Genomic DNA, 15508 nt, shown 5'->3' on the forward strand with positions numbered 1-15508 from the left:
AGCACTTTAAAGTATTTCCTTTGCTGTCACTAAAATAATACTTTGTAATAGTAGAATATGGCCAGACTTGTACTCCTCCGACTCCCGTCGCAGCATATCTATATCCGTATGTAACCCCGCCGGTCCCACACCACCCAACCCCCTGAGCTGGGATCGAACCGGCAAGCTTCCACATGGGAGTCAGTTGCTTTACCAAGAAGGCTAAAGACCATGGCCTGTAGCATCTGTCGCTAGAGCACCTTTAGAGGTCAGGAGTGAGGTTTCCTTGCACAGCACTTCACTAGCAGGCCTCTGTTACACGTGCCTCCAAACCTGTTGCTCTCATCACTTTCTTGGGCCAGTTTCTGTTGCAGCTCCATCATGCGTTTCTCCAACTTGACCTCCAACTCCCCCACTTTCAGCTGTAACCAGTCATCCTTTTTCTTCCTTTTTATTTTCTCTGCCATCCCTGGATTTTGGGATAGAGGAGATGGCTGAAGAGAAAGAGGTGGTGACGGTGGCAATGTAGATGAGGACTTCTGGGATAGTGACGATGACTGCGTCGATGTAGATGAGGACTGCGTGGACAGTGGTGATGACTGCTTGGATGTAGAGAAGGACTGTGCGGACTGAGTCGATAATTAGTCGTTGGCTGGAGGTCTCACCAATTTGTGCCAGAATCACTTTTGTCCTGTTATGAGATAAAAATATTGTAAATTTGTAGCCTATTATTCATACAGCTGATGCATTCAGTGTTTATGAACAGAGCTATGAATATGGTTTTCCAATAATGAAAACAATATACAGTATTTTTATGCTCTAAAAACTACATACATTTAACTTGATTTTACATGTATATTACCATTGCATACCATTTACACATGCATACATCCTTGTTTAAAAAGAAATGTAATCTTTGGATGTAACAAATGCCATTTACAATGTGGAAAAGTTGCTAATTCTTTCAGTTTAATGCTCGATTAAAATGATATGTAGGATAAAAACAAGGAACATGCTTAAATTATATTTCCTCTTTTTAAATAATCAGAATTTCAAAGTACCTTATATAGCTGGCTAGCTCACATAAAAGAAAGGTTAATAAGCAAGGTGCTATAACATTATTCACCCTAATATTTATGCTTATATTTACTATTTAGCCTCATTAGCTAATTGTATATAGACTGATACGTTAGCTAGCCTAAACATGACAAAGGACTTCAGAAAGGGCATGCTATGTTTACAAATACATTCTTATATTTTCTATGTAGCTTTGCTGGATATATTGCTAGGATAAACCAAATATAATGGATTTTTGTTTTTTACTCATATAGGTTTTAGCATAGCTAACTGCTGGGTTTTGTTGTTAGTACATAAATAGATAGCTAACCTAAACACTACACAGGGGTTCACAAAGAACAAGTTACCTTATCATTGTAGTCTGACTGTATGTCCCGGTGTTTCATGTGAGGTGACGGCCACCAAAGAAAGTAATAAAATGCAGGGAGCTTTTTTTCCTCTAGGATCACCGCAACTCGATCGTGGCCATTTTTCTCTGGAGGCAAACGTATTTATCTCTGGTACTCTTGCATCACCTCATACATTCAGTGACTTCCAAACCTACGTTAGAAGGAATTTGCTTTGTATTCAGCTGATGATGAGTCATACAGATGGCTGTATTTCCTAACCGCTTCTATAATTCTTTCTGTCAGCTGATCCATATTTGTCTTCGTGGAATTTCAGATTTTTAAAAATGTGGGTAGATATGCGCCAGCCGGAAATGTGTGCGATGCTACAGCGGAAATGCAGGTGACGATACCAGACTGACCAAATCACAGAGCGTACTCTGTGTTGTTGCAACTTGTAGTTACATTTTTTGAGAGGTGCACAAACGCGTGTAGGCTGTGCCAGACCATACCAGTGCGCTTGATTCAGAAGTGTAAATCAGGCTTAAATTTTTAGCACACACAATCTTCAGCTTCTTACAAAACATAAAAGTGTCTGTTTAACTAGGAGAGGAATAAAGTAAACTTTTTAGTTTCTAAACAGTGTGTGCCTGTTGTGAATAGCACACATCACACAAACATTAGTATCTGACATCTCATATGTCATGGGGCCTGTTTCAGTAAGCAGGTTCAACCAACTCGGAGTTTAAACTTGAACGCTGTGTTGATTTACCGAGAGATTAAAAACTCTTGAGTTTTCGGTTTCAGAATAGCTGATCTGCGTTAGGTCAATCAACTTTGAGTAGACCAACTCAGAGTTAAGCTGCGGTCACATTAGAGTTTGAGCATGTAATATTCTGTTAAGCGGCGCTGCGAAAAGGGGTGGGCTTAAACAAGATTATTAGACATTTAAAAAAGCGAGCGATTTTGCTCCATGTTTTAAATTTCTGTCCAGAGATGTCATGTTTTGATCCTCGATTAGTCTCACGCAGTCAAGTGATGCGATTTCACAGGTCAGAGTTCACCAAGCCTGAACTTTGCAACGCAGCCACCTGCGAAACTTGACGCATGACCCTGCATTTCCGGTCTTGCGCATTCGCTTGCGTATGAATGGAAGTCTATCGCAGTGGTCCCACTGGGCTTTTCCTCCCATAGACTTCCATTCATACGGTCTCGTAGCTTTAAGCACACACACCACGACTATAAAACTATGAGTGACCTTGCCAACAACCTAAAAAAAAGACCATTTCTTACTCCAGCTGACCTTTATATGTTCATGCAAAGTTATAGCAAATATGACCATATATTTTAAAAAGACAACATCTTTGCATTAGTGAAACAGAGATAGTTAGTGCGGGAAAACGGCTGCTCAAGTTAATGCGTAAGTGATAGAGGTTGATATGACATTTATAATGTAAGCAGAACTAAACAATGGCTTTTACAAACAATAAAAATTCCATTAATCTAGATACAGTACATGTCCCTGTCGAAGGTCAGTGAATTTCAGCTAATTATTCATTAAAAAAGGACAAGCCATTCTCGTATGTGACTTTGTTCTTTGTGTGACTGAAATGTAGGCAATAGCTGCTTACATCAAAATATTTTAATTCAATTTATGTGCAAAACTATAATAACAAAGAAAATATGTGCGAATAAAGCAGCGCTTCCATCCAACGAGTCAAAGAGAACAAGATCGTCACTTCGTGATTAAACGGGCACCAAATATCAAAAGTAAAAACAGAATTTACAGTGGTAGAAGAAGCTGCGTCAATCTTTTCTTTATTTAATAAATGTACTTGCGCCTCAGAAGACAATGCTGACACGCAATGAACGCGTGGGGGTGTTTGAAGCCATTAGATGCAGAGAACAGACGCTCTTAACACGCTCCAGATGCTCTGAAGGTCATTAATAAAATAACATTAATATTGAAATGGTTCAGGCATTTTAGAATGAATGATCAAAACACCACTTAAGATGTGTACAGTGCGCTCAGCCTGCTGGTTTGCCCATTCACACACATTTTCATCATGATATGATCTCTTATAACAAACCTTTTTTAATGCACACTAATTTGTTCAGTAAAAGTGTTTCCATTGTAGTTTAGGCACATCTTTTTTTATCGAATAAAGGTTTATCCTCCCCAGTTATGCGAGTGTTTTTTTTTTTATGCTTATTTTCAAAAGTTATGTGCATCATGACATTTCCATTAATCGTTTTTATGCGCATCTCTAAAATGCTCATTAAAATAGGTGGGTGGAAACGTAAGGCTTAGGCGAGAAATACCGCTTCCTCTTTAAAAAAGGGGAGGAGACCAACAAACAGAGTTTAGAAAATAAAACCTGCTCCTGACCATGTTAGGTTCACAGAGTTACCACAGTAACTGACTCTGAGTTAAAGTTACCTCTCTTTCAGAAACAGTAATGACTTAGCCTGCTTTCTCGAGTTTACCAAACCTGCCATTTTGAAACAGAAAACCCAGTTTCTCTCATGTCAGGGTTATATTACTCTGAGTTTTCACTTCAGGCCCCTGGAAGCTCCAGTCTCTAGACATGTACAATGACATGTTGAAGCGTCTTGTTTTATAATTGTTCTGACACGCGGCTGTGCTGATAAAGTAAATCTGAAGTAAATCGCTGTAATTTATTACAAACACACACTGTTTTAAAACATTTTAAAGTTGTAAAACTCACTCTTGATCACATCCTAGCAAACTGAACAAACATTTTATTCTCGGTTGCGTTGCGCACGTCCATCCTGTCTTGTTGATATGATTAGTGATGTTTTATTAACACAATTCGGGAGGAGCACGATCAGTTTTTGATGAGGCTAATTCATCACACACAATCATTCTATTATCCAATCAGCTCAAGAGCAACCCCTATAAATAGTCAAACATTTCATACCTCTGTTTTCTCTTGACTTCACCGTCCCTCCACCACCCTAACTCCACACTATTAAACCCGATGCCTATTTAAATTTGAGAGGAGAGCATTCTGGAGCCGGGCTAGACACTGCACTCGGACCCTATCTCTCTTATCCTGATAAGGAGAATAATATGAGTTACGCCTGGTTTATACTTCTGCGTCAAGTGACTGGCGTAACTCACGGCGCAGGCAACGCACACAGCTGTGCATTTATACTTCTGCGCCCTGTCTCTGTTGGTCTGCATTAACACTTCCGAAACACTAGTTGGCAGTGAGGTGTAAATGTTCCTCTGTGTCGAGTTTCTTCGCTGCTGTTTTGCTTTTCCTGAACACTTCCTGGATGTACAAGTGACTCAAAGTCGCTCAATTTGAGGCAGGAACCGGCGGACGTGCAACAACTTTAACTATGACGTAAACACAAAACATAACTTTCCATCCGGAGCTCCTTCATGGGACTCCACACTTGTAAACAATCGCTCGCGCCATTTGTGCGGCTCTCTGTCCCGCCCAGACTCGTCAGCGATACCAAGCTGACCAATCACAGAGCTTGCGCTACGTGTTGTTGCGACGTGTAGTTAAATTTTTTGAGAGGTGCATGTCAGTGACGCCAACGGCCACGGCGAAGGGCTATGCGTCAGCGCCGTAGCATACGTCGGCGTTTGACACAGAAGTATTAATCAGCCTTTAGGGTGTCTTCCCGAGCTCAGAGCCCTCTCCCTAGACAGCATGCCAAATACGCATATTATATTCAGTCAAATATCTGTGAGTGTGAACTTGTGAATAAATGTTACTACAGAGATTGTTAACATGCAGTTGTCAAACAATTCGGTGGGTAGGGAGACCGTACTCCTACGTCAAGTTGCGGTCTGTCTCAAAACCACTCCAATTGGTCCACCATTTTATGTTATTAAATTGAAAATATTTTTTAACATTTTATGTTGTTAAAAAAAAAAAAAAAAAGCACTGGGTGTGTTTATAGTAGATTTTTCACCAAAGGTGCTCTTTAAGTGAAACTGAAACCACAACACAACTGGACACCGTCCCCAAAATTAATACTGAATAATATATACCTGCTAGTGGAAATCCACCACACCCGCTGATGGTGTGCAAAATCCTCTCACTTAACTATTTCAGTCTACTGCTCCCCAAGTCACAATCGATTCAATTCTTTCATTTTTTTTCTCAACTTAGTCCCTTATTAATCTGGGGTCGCTACAGCAGAGTGAACTTATCCAGCATATGTTTTATGCAGCGGATGCCCTTCCAGCTGCAACCCATCTCTGTGAACCTTATTTACACACACACACACTACGGTCAATTTTAGCATACCCAATTTTACTGTACTGTACATGTCTGTGGACTTGCAGGGGAAACCAGAGGAAAACCACACGAACATGGGGAGAACATACAAACTCCACACAGAAAAGGCCAACTGACCCAGCCGAGGCTCGACTTAGTGACCTTATTGCTGTGAGGCGAACTTGCTATCCACTGCGCCACCTTAATTCAATTCAATTTTATTTATTTAGTGCTTTTCACAATATAGATTGTGTTAAAGCAGCTTAACATAGTTCTAGTAAACTCCTGGGGCCTCATGTATCAACACTGCGTACGCCAGGTTTCACGCTCAAGTTTGGATTTACTAGCAATGAAATGAACGTGGGAATGTTCGCAGGTCCACGCCAACTCCATGCCTGGCGTACGCACATTTCCTGTGTGTGTGTGTGTTTTATTTCCATTGGCGACTCCTAGTGGCAATTATGTCAAAATGCACACTACAAAGTATAGCACTAACACATGTGAAAAACATTGCTACTAATGTATAATTGATAAAATGGGTTAATTGCCACAATATTATCATACTAATTATGTGATTTAGAACATATAAAAGCATTTCGAAATGCATACAACCTTTTAAGTCTATGGCAATGGCAGTGTTGGCCTTATTAAAGGACATTGTCAATGGGCGAATCCGAAGGGAACGCGTTTTTAGAGATCACTCTGATTTTCTGGCCCACGATGATGACTGGCTTATTAGCCGTTTCAGATTTCCAAGAGCTATTGTCTTGAAGCTCTGTGCTGAGTTGGGTCCACATTTGGAAAGAAAGACAGCGAGGAGCCATGCATTACCCGTTCCCTTACAGGTGCTGACAACACTTGGTTTCCTGGCAACTGGTTCTTTCCAAAGGGAACTGGCAGACCACTCAGGGTTAAGCCAGTCATCTTTGAGCCGTGCAATGCCAGCTGTATGGGACGGGATCATCCCCATGTCTAGCAGGTGTATAAGGTATCCTCACCATGCAGTTGACCAAATAAATATTAAAGCGCAATTTGCAGAGATAGTCGGTTTTTCTAATGTAATCGGAGCGATCAACTGCACGCACATTGCTATAAAGGCGCCATCTGAAGACGAATTTGCATATGTGAATCGGAAACATTTCCATTCAATAAATGTGCAAATAATATGTGATGCTCAAACGTGCTTAACAAATATTGTGGCAAGATGGCCTGGGTCAACCCATGATTCATTTATCCTTACAAACAGCATGATTGAGATGAGGCTCCAAGGTGGCAAGGTGCGTGATGGGTGGCTTCTTGGTGAGTGAGGTATTTAAAGATATTATTCTAGCTAAGTTTTTTTTTTTTTTTGAGCGTGATTATGTAACTGTATATCAGGAGACCATGGTTATTCATTAAAGAAATTGTTGTTAACCCCCCTTAACAACTTACAAACTGGCCAAGAGCGCAGATACAATGATGCCTATTCTCACACTCGGTCAGTTGTAGAGCGGGCAATTGGGCAGCTGAAATGCCGGTGGCGCTGCCTTGATAAGCTATACCGTGGTGGTGCTATACCCCCCTAACAAAGTGTGCCGCATCGTGCTGGCCTGTGGTTTGCTGCACAATGTTGCGCACAGACATGGCATACCTATTGGTGAGGCAGTGGCACCGCCAGATGACCCAGGACCAGTGTGTATACAAGCCAACCAACAAGCCATTCAAGCCCGCCAGCGTGTGCTTGCGGCAATATAAAAAAGGTAATCAGAGACGAAGTTTATTTTTTGACCAATTCTTTTAATGACTGGCTTATGTCTGTGAGTGCATTACTTATGTTTTTAGGTGACTGTTAATATCACCGATGGCCCTATCAATTTGCTGTTGTGACACTCAGAACAGCATGCATCAGGAAACGGCCTGACGGACAGCCTAAGCACTGGGAGTTGCACCGGAGACACTGGGTCCTGATTGCTCAGGAGGGACGAAGTCCGTGCCAGTAGATGTTCCTGCACCATCTAAGTGTAAATAAAAACAAGCACGTTAACTGATATTTGAGTCCATTTCTTATCGGTACACACATATTTATAAATGCAATGGATAGGGGAGTGCGGGGCACAAAGTAACGCGGGGTTGAATGTAACACAGAGTGAAGAAAAAGTTTGGCAAAATTTGGATGAGAAACACCAATTTTTGCAGCATAAAAGTATTTTTTATTATGATCTATCTATCTTTGTGTTATATATTAATATATATATATATATATATATATATATATATATATATATATATATATATATATATATATATATATATATATCTTAAGGGCATATATATCTACATATATGTTTTTTTTGTTTATCTGTGAAAGTGTACGTAAAATCTTACAATGTTGTAATTACCGTCTTCTAGTCTATTTTGAAAGATGTAAGAAACTCCGTGACTGCCAGTTTTGAGGAATACATGACACAACGAGGTTAGTTGTAATAGGATGTTACAATTAAGCCACACACTGTTGGACACCTACTAAACTAACAAAATATATTTTTTTTTAATTTTGAGTGTACTGTTAAACTTTATAATAACATGTTTTTTGTTAGAAAATATTTTTTAAATAGAAAAACATTTATTGCTAATAATGCAAATAAATGCATTTTATAATAATGGATAATAATGCAAATAGTTTTAAATGTGTTTATTCAAAGAAATAAATATACTGTACTGTGCTACTGTATGTAAAATAAAAAAATAAATGAGCCAATTACTGAGGAAATATGGCTACATTTTAAATGTAAACTGAATTTAAATTAATCGTGTGAAATCTTCCTTTTTAAGCATGTGTTACAACTAACCCCCTGTCTGTTGCAATCTGCCCCACAGGTGTAAATGGTAACATTTTTACTCCTGGCACTTTTGGCAATACTGCACAGAAACTATAGTTCTGGCGATCATACTTTCAGTGCTCATTTGTAGGAGAGGCTTTGTTTGTTTGTTGTGTTGTTGGTTAAAAAAATGGTTTGTTTAACCCTATTACTTTGTTCATTATTTGACCAAAAACAAAAAGTGTTAGCCCACTTTGTGCCCCGCTCTCCCCTACATTGAATGTATTGGAAACTTAAATGCAAACTGGTTATTTACCAAAGTTAAGACATAAAATGAGAAGTTACTTACCTTCTTGGGGTTCCTCTAATACATCCGTGTCTCCCACAGATACGGATAATACTCCCGACAATAAAGTGTCTCCCACAATTGAGGCAACTCTCTCCTCAAAGGGTGTTAGTGCAGCATTCCCTGTTCCTCCACCTGTTTGGTCCACACTTTGACAGTGCACTGCTGTTCTCCTTTTAACCTGCATCTTTACATCAGACCATTTCTTTTTTAATTCACTCACAGTGCGATGTTCAGACCCCACTGCGTTAACTGCCTCAGCTAAACTCTCCCACTCTATTTTTTTCCTTTTGTTATTAATTCCGGAGGACAAATTTGCAAATAGCAGTTTTTCCTCTTTCTCTTCTACCTTCGATAGGAGCACCTCCAATTCACTTTCAGTAAAGTTTCTCTTTTTGTTTGCTTTAGTCATTGCTTTTTCGTTTGGTTTTGCCAAAGTGAAGTCATTACCATATTTATAAGGGGGAGGAGGCAGGGAGGGGTTTTGCACTCGTGCACGTGTGCTCAATTTCACCTTAATTCAGATTTACAAAGAGAATATGCGTGGGATTCGGCGTATGCAGTGTTTCTTACATCTGAATTTTTTACTGCGTACGCACATTTACAGCTTTGTGCCTACGCAATGTTTTAGTATGATTTCCATGCAAGTCTACGTATATGAGGTTTCAGATTTGCAGTTCAGTTTAGTGTAGTTTAAACTTCACTTCTGAAAGTTCAAACACTGTAGAGCAAATTCACTGAAGCGCAGCTCCACAAGTCCCAATCCAAGCAAGCTAGTGGCGAGGAAAAAAAACTTTACCAATTGACAAAGTGAAGGGGAAAAAAACTCTAGAGAATCCAGGCTCTGTTGGGCCTGACCATTATTCTTCTGGTCAAACTTCCTGTGTGGAGCTGCAATCTAGGAGCCGAAGGCTGGAGAAGCTGGATGTCAATTGTAGAGAAGTTGCAGGTGTGAGTAGGGTACCGCCGTGAAGTCAGGCTGGCCCACAGGATTAATGTGAGGACTCGTTTGTCTTTCAAGAATCAGTCTCATGGACTCCATTCTTCCATGACCACCACAGCATCAGCTTAGGATACGGCCTGTAAATAGAAATCAAAATCACATGTAATACCCCTCAACCAGCTGACAGTAGCATCACACAAACAGGTCCTACCTTTCAGACGACACCTTGGAGATGACGTCACCCCCCCCCCCCATGCTTAATGCAGTTGGCAGCATCACTACATATATAATGGGAGTATATAACACCAAAAAAGGGGGAGATCTGAAAGGTCCAATCAAGTAGCCTTTATTCAATTTCCTCTTGAGAAGGGAGAAAACAACCTCTGGTTTAGTTAAAGCTGACTGCAGATATTTAGCAACATTTGAGCAAGACATAGATGAGAAGATCCTGACCCGAAAACCCAGTAATGAAACCATCTACAAAAGTTGGCTCAGGATGGGAAAATAGATTTTAAGTGTGAATTTGAACATCAATTGGAGCAGAAAGATGGTTGCTCAGAGTTTTTTCTGTGGAGGTGCTTTTCCTCTAGCCAAAAGCATCTTGGGCAAACGGATTTCTGGTGGGTGTCTTTGCAAACATAAGAAAATCTACAATTAGGAAAATGACATACTGCTTTGTTAAAATTATTAAACAATGTTATGTCATTAAGCAGGTTAAGTCAAACTGTACTCTTGAAGGTTCAACACTATGGACAGCAGCAGATTCTTTGAAAAAAGGTTTAAAAAAAAAAAAGATGCCGAATGACCATAATCAGTCGACACGATGGCGCAGTTGGTAGTGCTGTCGTCTCACTGCAAGAAGGTTGCTTGTTCGAGCTTTGGTTGGGTCAGTTGGCATTTCTATGTGGAGTTTGCATGTTCTCCCAAGGTTTGAGTAGAATGGCTTAATGAAGTTTGCGTCATCGGAGGATCCAGTTTTGGTGAGTTCAGCTGCATAGCAGATGTTGAAGGATCATTAAATCTCAGAGACTTGTGTGTGTGTGTGTGTATATATATATATATATATATATGTGTGTGTGTGTGTATATATATATATATATATATATATATATATATATATATATATATGTGTGTGTGTGTGTATATATATATACACACACACACATACATACCCATATACCTCAGACTTTAAACTATTTTCAATCGGTACTACTTTACTGATTTTATATGTAAATGTATGCAATGTTTTGGACATGCAATGTAATGGACATGTTTTCTCCTTTTACTCTTCATCTTAACTCATCTTCATCTACCTGGTAGGTCTTTCCTTGTGCTGTTATCCTTCCTAAAACTTTGCACACGTTCCTTTCCTTGTCTTGCACCGGTGTCTTTCTTCATTGTGATCATGCTTCTCTTCCTCACTGCAGGAGAATGAGAAGTTAATAGGTCTTTTCAGTCTATTTGGACCCAAGAAATGGAAAAATGTCATCCTGTTGTAAAAAAGTGCCTTAAGCCGATACAGGGTCAGACAGAGAGGGAGTGAGAGAAGTGCCACAGCTAGGAGTGGGTGTAACGTTAGTCAGACCACGAGTGAAAAATCCAGCGACCACGTTGGGAGCCATTGAGCACTAAGCTGCAGACTGGTGTTTTGCACTTTTAGCATGGCTAGACACTGCTGCTTCTCAAATGTTTGAAACGTTAAACATTTTCCTACACAATGCACATTTTGCACGTCCTGGGTCCTGATCTTTCTTGAGCCAGTCCTTTTACTTTTCATCATGAAGCCATTTAGTCCTAAATCGGCATTTCCCTGACATTGTTTTAGTTTACTTGAGTTAATGTTAACGCTGGCTACAACTGCAAGTCGCCATTACCCCACCTGACCGACCGTGTGTTTGTTAACTGGAATTTAACCAAAATTATCTGCAGTATTCTAACATACAGAGATGGTGAAACAAATTTCCAGGACTTTTCCAAAACATTTCCAGACCTGGAAATTGGCATTTTAAAATTCCATGACTTTTCCAGGTTTTTCATGACAGTATGAACCCTGTGAGGCCGACCGCAACGTGACATAGGGATTGATTGATTGAAAGCCGTGTATTAACATTTCTCTGTAGTAATGTGTTTAGTCATATTCGTGCACAAAGCAGGTGGCATTAAAAGATCTGTTTAGCTCTTAAAAGGTATTTTTGTGCCACGCTTTACAGTTTTAAAAGACATATGTGAAGCCAAGCAAACATTTGGACGTTCGATTACTGTTGAAATGGCCCATTATGGTTGAAAAGTAATTCCAAATTGAAAATCTAACCCAACGTCTTTTGTCATCTAGCCGTGAATTGCACGTCTTTTCTATACAGTTCCAGCACGTCGAAATATGTCATCTGCTGGACAATTGTGCCTTATTTAGGCTGTTTATAAGACATGTAGCTGCATAATTTAAGTGTTTTAATAGCCTAATTATGTATAACAATTAAACTTAATATTTAAAGCTGAGGAATGCAATCAGGTCTGACTTAGGATGTCTTTATAACGTTTTAATCACGTGTAAACCATAATTATTACATTATTTGAGGATGCAATAGTGTTACAATTTAGCAAATTATTTATTGTGCATATAGTAATATAGTAACAGATTTACATCACTGTTAAACAGACACATCTAAGAAAAGTAAATAAAAACTACATAGTAAAGTTTGAGGACAAACTTTATGGTGGCTTGAAGAGCCGAGTCTGAATGTTTGAAGTGGTTTTAAAGTGTTACTAGTATGATTCTAGCATGAATTAGCATGTTACTAGCATGAATTAACATGTTATTAGCATGATTCTAGCATGAATCAGCATGTTACTAGCATGTTTCTAGCATGAATCAGCATGTTACTAGCATGCTTCTGGCATGAATTAGCATGTTACTAGCGTGTTTTTAACAAGTGTGCTGCAAGCCTGCGTTTGAGTGAAGGTCTCGGCCGTTAGATCGCCCCCTGCGGGCTGGCTGCAGTACAAGTCATAAAGCCCACCTCCTCCGTGTTAATGAAGGAGACTTGAGCCCAAATAAAAAAAATTATTACACTTGCAATAAACTGTCCCGAAAGATGGTTCTGGTCGATTAAGGCACTGGTTATTGTGCTGAAATAGGTGCAGATCTTCATTTTTGTAAACAGTTTGTTTTTAGCAGTAATTTAATGCTGGGCGTGTCATCGTGATTGACAGCTGTGATTGACAGTTTCTCAAAGCAGCGCGTCTGAGCTTCGGCAGGAGACTGAAGTGTTATTATTCGATTTCTGTGTTATTTTACCATGACAAAATGAGTTCAGCAGTAAACTACAGTTTCTGACATACATGATCCTGGTGGAACACTGTTTATTCGCTAAGGTCAGAGCTTTTTTCGGGCTTTATTAGTTTGCTGATACACGCCTATCCACCCAGATAGCAAAATACACTCGGGCCAGTTCTCGCCTGCCGGAGACTTACCCCTCAGAGCTCAGACTGACTACCTCTGCTGGACCTACTCCGGATGCCTGGACTCACTGCCCGATTCCAGCCCGAGTCAATCGAGCCAGATGCGGCGGCCGAGTGAGCCGGCGCTGCCGCATGCGAGCCGGAATCAGCCCGCGACGCCGCGAGTAGGTTATGCGCTGCGGCCCGTAGCTGGCGCGATTGAATATATAAAACCCTCATATTTGTTAACGTTATTACATCCATTTGTGTTGATATGACAGCAAACGCATGCTGAGAAGTTCGGGGGGCGTGGTTGATTTTACATAAAGCGTTTGGTTGGAAGCTCGACTCCGCTCATTTTCGCGGCTCCTCCTCTGGCTTCATCAGACAGTCCTTCTGCGCATGTCAAGGCTCCAATTTCAGCAGTCTTTTGCGACAGTTTGTGCCCGTCAAGCAGGCGTTTTGCCCTCAAGGCGTTCAATGGGAAAAGGGGCTGTCGCGTCGTCCATATTTTTTTACAGTCATTGGTTTTTAACATGAATTAGCATGTTGTTAGCATGATTCTAACATAAATTAGCATTTTACTAGCATGATTCTAACATGAATTAGCATGATTCTAGCATGTAACCCTTATGATTTTCTTTCTTCTGTCAAACACAACATATCTTTGCAACCTGTAGCAACTGACTGGAAGTAGTATGTTTTTCCGACCATGAAAGTCAATGGTTACAGGTTTTTGGCTCTCTTCAAAATATCTGCAGGAGACAGAAAACCATAAAGATTTGGAACCACTTGAACAGCAAATACATTTTCATTCTTGGGTGAACTATGCCTTTAAGTTATGTGATCTATTAAATGCTACTGCTCACATTAAATGTTTTGTTTACTGCTGCTAATATTAAACCAGTCTTTTATAACACATTTATGTAGCAAAACACAGAACTTTTGTTCACCAAAGCAAGGAGAGCTTTTTCGCACTTGCTCAAAAACTCTGTAATAAAACCCTTTACCCAAGCTTTTACATAATGTACCTCATAACTTCACACTATAAACCATACTACTATTAAGCCTAAATCAAATTTATGGTTATCTTAACGTTTATGCCATAATGAAACTACTTTTCTATTTTGGTTTCCACTTAGTGAAACCCATGCCAGATCAAGTTTGAAAGTAGAATGTTGCATTTGAACTAAATAATAAAAAGCATCAGACACAATGTAACATTTTTTGTAACGTTACTGGGTTTTGATGGCAACGTTACTCGGGCATTAAATGTACGAAACCTTCAATATAATGGTATAATCAATTTACAGATCCTCATTAATAACATTACCAATCATTAGTAGAGCTGAAGTGACATCATCAATCCTCCTAAAAAGTATTTACTCATAAGGTCAGAAACTGTGGGTGTGGTTTTGTTGAAAAAACGCAATCCAGGACAGGTTACCCTTTTGCTCATAAGCAGAAAATCAAGATTTTTTTTAGTCAACTTAGTAATTAAAAACAATGTGTATTGGGGAAGTGAAAGTGCATGTAAAAAAAAAGTGGGTTCACAAAGCAATCTGATTACCCTGTACATTAATAGAGGCTCCCGATACTCGAACATTATAGGACACAATATAGTACTTTTTTCAGTGTATGCCAGACTTACTGTAAGCAGTCAAATATGCAATTACATACCCAAAGAATGAAGTACAATCTATATAATTGTATACACATAAAAACAAAATTTCATATTTTAAGCCTGATTATCTGCAAAAATCTAATGATTTTTATGCCTTTTTATGATTATATATACGCAAATATTACCAGCCTTTTTATTTTCACAATGTTTTTATAATAAACACCAGACTGTTTCACAAAAATGTATTTTTTGATTAATATGAACAGACTTTTAACAAAAATGTATTTAATAAATATGAACAGACTTTTCACAAAAATTTATTTTTAAATAAATATGAAGACTTTTCACAAAAGTTTATTTTTTAATAAATAAACAACAGACTATTTACACAATTTTAAAAAATAGTTATTTTCACCACAAAAAATAATTTTATAATAAATAAATATACACCAGACTATTTTTACAAAAATATATTTTTTACAATAAATATATATAAACATACTGTTATTTTCATAAAAATGTATTTTTTTCAATAAATAAACACCAGACTATTTTCACAAAAAAGCATTTCTATATTAAATAAATAAATATAGACTTTTCACAAAATTGTATTTTTAAAATATATATAAATACTGTTTTTTTTTCACAAAAATTTAGTTTTATATTAATTATATATATATATATATATATATATATATATATGTATATGTATATG

Source organism: Danio rerio, chromosome 8, assembly GCF_052040795.2.
Source record: "Danio rerio strain M-AB ecotype USA chromosome 8, GRCz13ab, whole genome shotgun sequence".
Taxonomy (NCBI): Eukaryota; Metazoa; Chordata; class Actinopteri; order Cypriniformes; family Danionidae; genus Danio; species Danio rerio.